This window comes from Sinohyriopsis cumingii, chromosome 15, assembly GCF_028554795.1.
Source record: "Sinohyriopsis cumingii isolate HCF-2022 chromosome 15, ASM2855479v2, whole genome shotgun sequence".
Taxonomy (NCBI): Eukaryota; Metazoa; Mollusca; class Bivalvia; order Unionida; family Unionidae; genus Sinohyriopsis; species Sinohyriopsis cumingii.
This window is the reverse complement of record NC_142975.1, coordinates 143,482,919-143,491,008: the sequence shown is the minus strand read 5'-3', so window position 1 is coordinate 143,491,008 and position 8,090 is coordinate 143,482,919.

Here is an 8,090-nt window from a genome sequence, read left to right as displayed (position 1 = left end):
GTTGTTTTTAAATGGCGGGTGCAGTCTTCGTATATCTTAACCATTAACGCGAATTCGGAATCTGATATTGTTGTATCGTCGATGCTTGATGATATCAACGACGATAATTTTGAGTATGCGGCTGTGGCTGTGTTTATTTGTATGACATAATCGTGCAATTTTGTGCTCGTGCACGACGATATTTTTTTGCGATTATATTAAAAAACCCTGCGATTGCAGTTGATGAAGAAACACATATCGTTACTGCGATTGTTACTGGTGTTAGTGCTGAAAATACTACTCCGGTGGATGCAACTAACGCGGATACTGAGTATACTAACGCATCCAGGATGACTGCTCGTCGTTTATATTTCTTTACTTTTAGGTTGTATTTGTCGATGAGGGTTTTTAACTCTGATTGCCAGTCGCGCACTTAATCGTATCTATATTGTTGCGCATCCAATGTTGTTGTTCATGCTGTCAGGGTCATTTATTATCTTACGCAGTAACCAAATGAGGTGTTTCAGCTACGAATTCCAAACACCGCCAGTAAGATGTTGCGTTTAATGTCTTATCGGCTGCTTCCAGTATAAATTCCTCTTCGGTTCCTTTGTTTAATATGATAGTTACAACCCCGGAAAACTTGTCGGTGGAATGCCTCCAAAGATATGTTGTGAAAATCTCAAATTTTGCAGCACTGAACACAGACAGACTATACACACCAGTAACTGTTGCGGTATATTTGATAGTTTTATTTTGTTTAGACCATGTTGCGAATCCAGATGATACCGTGTATACTATGTTGGTAAAATGCCCGGGAGTAACTCCAGGTGGGATTTTAATCAAACTAGTTTTGTTAACAATTTCAGGAATCCCACTTACGATATCTTGTTGTGTTTGTTTGATCGTGTCAATGTTGGTTTTGATATCAGAAAGTTTATGTCAACGGTGAGCGGATCACCCAAAAATTCTTCTGTGGTTTCATTAATTTTTCTAAAGTTTCTACGAAGATTTGAAAACGCGTTTACGTGAACGTCGTATTCAGCCCGCAGCGTGGATAATTTATTGTCTACGTTGTCGACGTATAATTTGTTTGCAACATCTTTGTCAGATGTTGGATCCACTAACACCAATATTTTGTTTTCGTTCATGTTGAGTTCACCTGTCATTGTGTAAACGGTATTTTTTAGGCGATTAGTCACACTTGCTGCGATTTGATCTCTGATGGTTGTAAACGATATACTTGAGTCTCTGATTTTTCCTCTGTCAGTAAACACAGGGATGTTATCCGGGGTAGCTCCAAGAACCCTGCGAACTATGTCATTCCATTTGATATTACTGGTTTTTAGTTTTCCGTATCGGTCCTGAAAAATAACAACCTCATCTGGGTCTATCCCGGATAACGTTAAAAGATTGTCATATTTTGATAAATCTACATCACCGCGTTTTTTTTAATCTTTGCTTCGATGAGAGATCTTCCGTAAATATCTGCCATTATTCTCTTAAGGGTTGTTTAAATCGACCCGCGGTATACTCGTGCACGACTTTGTGAGGCGGTTTGGTTGATTTTGATATCGCGTCAAGCACATTTAATACCTCACGACCACATATCGGTGGATCGGTTAGTGTTTGTGTTGGTAGCGTTGAATACCAGATTGGAATGGGGATTGGAGTACTTTGTGCGTATTTGAGGAATTAAACTGGCGGTGCTAACCCATACGAATCGAAATAGATAATTCCACGTGGATGTATCGCGTAAGCAACCCAGTGAGTTCCTGGACCATCGCTGTTATCGAGATTAATAATTCCAATTTCTGGATCATTCGGTTGTTGTGGTAATTGATCTCGCATAAAAACACCTTTGAAATTTTTTATTTTAAGTTGTTTAGCAGCATCGAGCAAATCAAAATTTGACATCGATGTGTGCAATACTTCGTATTGTGTTAAAACCGTTTTGGGTACCATGAAGGCGGAGTTCCTGGAAGTTTAGACCCCGTCCTATTTTTTGTATTCTTTTCCAGTTGCTTTCTTTAATGCCATTCCGGCAGCTGTTCCAACAGCTCCTAACGCGGCTGCTTTTGCGACAGCTGGGGAAGCAGCAGCAGCTATCAGCGCTGGTATTGCTGCGAGAAGTGGAAATATACCACCTGTTTTAACCATATCCTTGACAGCTTTTGGAGCGAAATCAAGTTGAACTCCATTTTTTGCTTGCTTTGCTTTATTGAAATGTTTTAGTTGGGTTTTAGTCAACGATAACTTATTTGGACCACCATTAACAATTTGATGGTTTTTTAGTGTTATCGTTGCCCCACATGCTTTTGCGTTTTTCGATTGTAATTTCTTTATCTGACCAGAAGTCAAAGTGACATTAACGTGACTATATGACATTTTATAAGTAACGCGATTGATCTAATTGTCTACATGTTTTCTACTGGTGCATCAACGACTCTCATTCGGCCACCAACACCTTCAAGTAACATTGTCTTATCACTGAGTATAACAGCAATTGCTCTGTACTCAGCTATAGCCCCTCTATTCACTTGAGCTCTGAAATGCACATCAATGACAGACTGTCTAGTTAAATCAAAATGCTCTAGTGAGAAGTAATAGATTGGATAATGTGCCATAAAATCCAGTTGTGATATTTGCAAACCAGTATCGATATTTATATCACGCGCTAGATATTTCATCAAACGATGATATACACGTGCAACATGATAATTATCAAAATTTAACTGTATATTTTCAGATGGTTCTTGATGCCCGTTTATTCTTAAAGAAACGTCAGTAACACCGAGTTTGTCAAATATCATATGACTCCGTAATTGTGAGTTCATTCGTGTAATATCTTGAAGAGCAATGAAAATATGTCGCGGTGCAGAAACCCCCTGCTGTGATGCTACATGCCATGTAAACAAACCGTTATTGGTACTTTGAGCACTATCTGTGGTTACTGTAAGCCATGATAACAACGATTTACCACCTTGATCCATAAAAGAAAGCAGTCGCTGTTCTTCAGCAATTGTCGGAGTCATTACCGGCATCCACAACGAAAGTTTTTTCAGTACTACCTTACCAGCGTCACCCATGGGTCGCCATAAAGCATCATTATCATCATTTTTTTCTAAAAAACGCAACCGTATGTTTTGCTCCAAAAATTACCTTTTTGATATCTCTACAAAATCCAAATATATGCGACAATGGAATGGCACACGAAAAATTTCTACGACCAACGCTTAACATTTGTCTACGCGTATGAAAACCTAAATTAAATTCTGTATTAGCACCGTGAACCACCGGCCACACATCAGCGTCGGCGTTGTTGGCAAAGTTTCTTGGTCGTCTAATATTGTACTGATCACTGTTAGGAAAATCAGAAGTGTCCTTAGCAAACATCATCGACGGACCAGCTGATTTTGTATAATCATCAGAATATTTTGCTATACCTATTATTGTTGTAGCCACATCAACATCGTTCTCAATTGACTCAATTTTTTTTCCGTCAATGAGATACGCAGCGCTTTCAAACAAGGCCATAATTCCGTTATTGACAAAACCGATTTTAACCTCATCTCCGTATACTGTATTATTTGTTTTTATAATTTAACCTTCTACTTCGATAAACGCTTCAGCGGGCAAGAAATATCTACTTGTGTCTTGAACTTGCAATTCAATTCGTCCTCGTTTATCTGGTTCTCGTACGTCATAAGAATAATACTGAAAATCACGCACTGATTCATCCTTGAGTACTGGTGCATCCATGTCAAATGCTGGGTCAGATTGACCTTTAAACATTTTATTATAATTTGTTATCTTCTAAAACGAAGACCACTTCCAGACACCAGACTTTTATTTATTTGTTCAGACCCTTGATTTATTAACGCTGCTAGTTTTTGATTTGCAGCTTGATTTATTACTTTACTAACATCTGCAGGCATCACTTCGGTGTTTGGTAATTCCACCGGTGGTTTTGGTCTGCGTATTAATCGTGCTAGTCTATCTTTGATTGCCAAGAATGCTTTACTGGCAACGTTACCAACAACACCAGGAGCTTTATCACGAATAACGTCAACAGCTTTCACTGATAATTGTTTTGCGATCGGTATTGCTTTAGGAGCCATTCCTGCAAATAAGCCTTGAACAACATCACCAAATCCATCTCCATAAGTTATTTTGTATACTGGCAATCGTGAATTTACCACCCTGACCCTAACTGGCCTACGATGAGAATTGTGTACGATCATTTTTATATAATTATTTATTTATCTAACAACTAGTCACTGTGATAGTCATCAACGAGCTCATTAATAAACTCTCGGTAGATATCGATATCCATGATACCACCTTGAAATAATCGCTGACAGATATCAGCTGCTTCATTAATTATTTCTGGTGAGTTGTTTCCAGCTTGTTTACCTCCTATGAGAACTTCTATCCGTTGCGCATCATTGATGATATTGTTAGGACAGTCAATAAAACCACTTCCTAGACCACTGCCAGTAGCGCCAGGAGGATCATCATCATCCTTTCCTGTTAACATCTGTTCCATTTCTATTGGCCTCCTCGATATATCACGTTGTCGGGTATATAATCGCTGCAAAGGTTTTTGCTGTGGTGAAGAAGACTGTTGTTCTATCTGTTGTTCTATTCGTTTCACAGTCTTTTTACGAAGTTTCCTTACGTTGTAATTAAAATTTCTGTATCCAACACCGCTGGCTCTTGGTTTGTTTTCACGTATACGATATATCCATTTAATAAGATTATCATCAGTTGTTGTTTCAAAACCAGGTTTCAAGATACCAGATTTATTAAATATACCAGGTAATATTTTTTCAGGCAATTCTTCTATTTTAATACCTTTAATATCTTCAAGAAAATCCTCCTTAAATTTTGCAATTATTCCAATATTTTCCTTTATTGGTTTAGGCGCAAGTTCTTTTTTCACGTCGGCAATTTCAGTACGAATTTGTTCAATACCTTCAAGTATTTCTTCGTCGACGGGTGGAGGTTGAGCTGCAGCTATATCAGTTGGAAGATCTTGTCAAATCTTTTTTGTTTTTTTAGTTCTCCTCGCAATTTTTTCAGCTTGCTCAGCGGTCTGTTTTAATATTGGAAGAATACCTCTTTTTCTTTCCTCAGCCTCAATATCCCCCAATAAAGCTCTTTCAGTGACCGCCGCAGCTTTTTCAGTGGCTGTTGTAACGGGTTTAAATAATTGTTCTGTACCTGTAGCGTATTCAACTTGTGCTTGTTGCCGCGCTTGTAATTTTTGTCTTACAGAATCTCTCACATGAAGAAATTTTTTGATTGCTTCTAATCGCTCTCGAGCTAGTCTAGTGGTGTATGCTTCTCCAATATTTGCCATTATCAATAACATAAATTTTTAATTCATAGCAGCAGGGAGGGCGACGACAACGAATTGGTTCATTTTTTTTAAATCCAAGCGCCATTAATGGGTTTTTCAACCAGAAAACACATTTGGACTAACTCAGGAGGATCCCCCAAGGAGGTTTCTCCCTCTGAGAAATCCTCATGAAACGTAGTCGACCGTTATTTCCGGTTGAAACCCTTTTTTTGGAGGGTATATTTGACATTTGGAACCTTCTAAATTTTGTCGGATTCGCCCTCCCTGCTGCTATAATAATGTCTAGCATTGGGGCATCATGCCGCAGACATGTAGCATCATGTTCCACCCAGTCACATTATCATGATACCAGTCCTAACAATACTCTCCTAATGTTGAACGCCAAGCGAGGCAGCGGATGCTATTTTTTATATGTCTTTGGTATGACTCGGCCTGGATTCGAACCCGCGACCTCCCGCATTGGAGGTGGACCTTCTAACCACATAGACCGCCTGAGCGGTCGCTTTATTATAAATTTTAGTTTACGCTTTGATGAAAGTTTCAAAGTATCACATTGATTTATTTCAATATTGTGCACGTTTCAGTCCACTGATCAAACTGATGATAAATCAGACATGGGACATGAACAATGTTTGAACTACTTTTGGATCTGGTGGATCATTCACTAAAGTTTGAACTGCATCGCTGCGTTCCGTTCTTTAGTCATATCGTTCTGGTAATCGGAACACCCTATAGTATCCCTCACGTTCAGACTAGTTCAGAGAGACAACAGGTTTCCGCATATCCTGGTTGTCGTACATGTGTCAGGGGATAGTTTCGAAATTTGTTTTCTATTAAATATCTTAATTTAAGGCCACTATTTGACTTTTTCAGTTATTGTTATTTAATAATTGAATTCTGGATACATTTGTGAATTAGGTGTTCTGAGTTTGTGTTGTTCTTGAAATTTATGTGAGGCACGTACACCACCAATAGTTACTTAGCACCCTGTAGACAACGTAATACTAATAGGCGGCTAGGAAGAAAACCACCCACTGCAGTAGACATGTAGGTTCAAGGCAAGTAGAATATTTTGTGTGTGTGTGTGTGTGTGTGTGTGTGTTAATTTTTTACGCAGCTTTAATAATTTGAGTCGTATCGCTACGATATCTGCAGCATGGCAGTTTATAATGCTGTCTAGCAATGGGGCATCATGCCGTAGACATATAGCATCAAGTCCAGCCGAGTCGCATTATCCTGACACCAGGACGACCAGCACTAACACTAACCTCTTAATGCACAGCACCAAGCGAGGCAGCAACTGCTACAATTTTTATTCGTCTTTGGTATGACTCGGCCTGGGTTCGAACCCACGACCTCCCGCATACGAGTCGAATATCTCAAAATCTGCCTAGATGGCAACTATTTTGAATTGCATCAAAACTGTTTGGTAGTCAATATTTTCTTCAGAATTATCATGTAGGAAAAGGGCTTGTGTCTACACTGTGAGTATTACTTGGTGTTAAAAATGACTTTGAAAGTGAAAAATGCAGGTATAAATTTGGAGTTGGGGTGCATAAACTTATTTTGCTATGAACTGTTATTCATTTGTCAGGTCAAGTATATACCACTGTATGCTTTGTTTTCTTACAGCTATCAAAAATACGGACTTATGACCTAACTGGTGTATTGATATGAATTGCTGTATTAAGCAGACTGCTGCGGAATTAAATTTGTATTTAACAATTGTCCCTTACACCATCAAAACAGTTGCTGCGAGATTCTGATCTAAGGACAATCTGCCATTATGTCTTTAGAAGACGCTGATCTGCCGTTTAGAAAGCTGACTGTATGACTCGCTCTTGACCACGTGATCAACCTAAGCTGATTAACTTCGGTAGGTGAGGTATGGTATTTCACATTGTTGCTAAGAAAGTATCAATATGTAACAATAACGATGATATAATCATTTTAAAATTTACCATAATCCTGTAAATATACACGCGGCCTAACGAGATTTCCATAGAAGACACGATGTCGTCAAAAGGTTGGAATCAAATTTTTATCAGAACGGAAAATGTAAAATTGTATTATTCAATTCAAATAAACTTCATTTTAACATAACATTTAACTTTTTAACTCCCATTTTTATGTTATAGAACGGACAATACCGAAAGCTAATAACAGTACTGGTTGGAAATATTGTCGTACTTTTGAGTGACACTAACTATATCCTCTGGGCGACAGCTGTCTCCGAAAGGTCGCTTGATTGATGACCGTTTGTAGCATATTTGCGTCTGTCTGTATGTCTCTCTCTCTCTCTCTCTCTCTCTCTCTCTCTCTCTATATATATATATATATATATATATATATATATATATATATATATATATATATATATATATATATATATATATATATATATATATAATAAGTAAAGCATCTGATGAAATTTACAGAACAGGAAGCAATTTACAATTATTCAGTGTTATTATGGAACTTAAAAAGTAATAAAATTCAGTGTTATTATGGAACTTAAAAAGTAATAAAATTCAGTGTTATTATGGAACTTAAAAAGTAATAAAATTCAGCCGTTCTGAGAATTTCTTTGACAATTCGTATCACACTCACTGAATTTGGATTAAATGCTTGCCTGCAGCTATTAGAATGTTATTAATCTTATATCCTTTTTAATTACTTTTATTTCTTCATTCAACGTTTTCTCTTAATTAAGGACAAATTCAGTTACATCAGAGTGGGCTGGTCG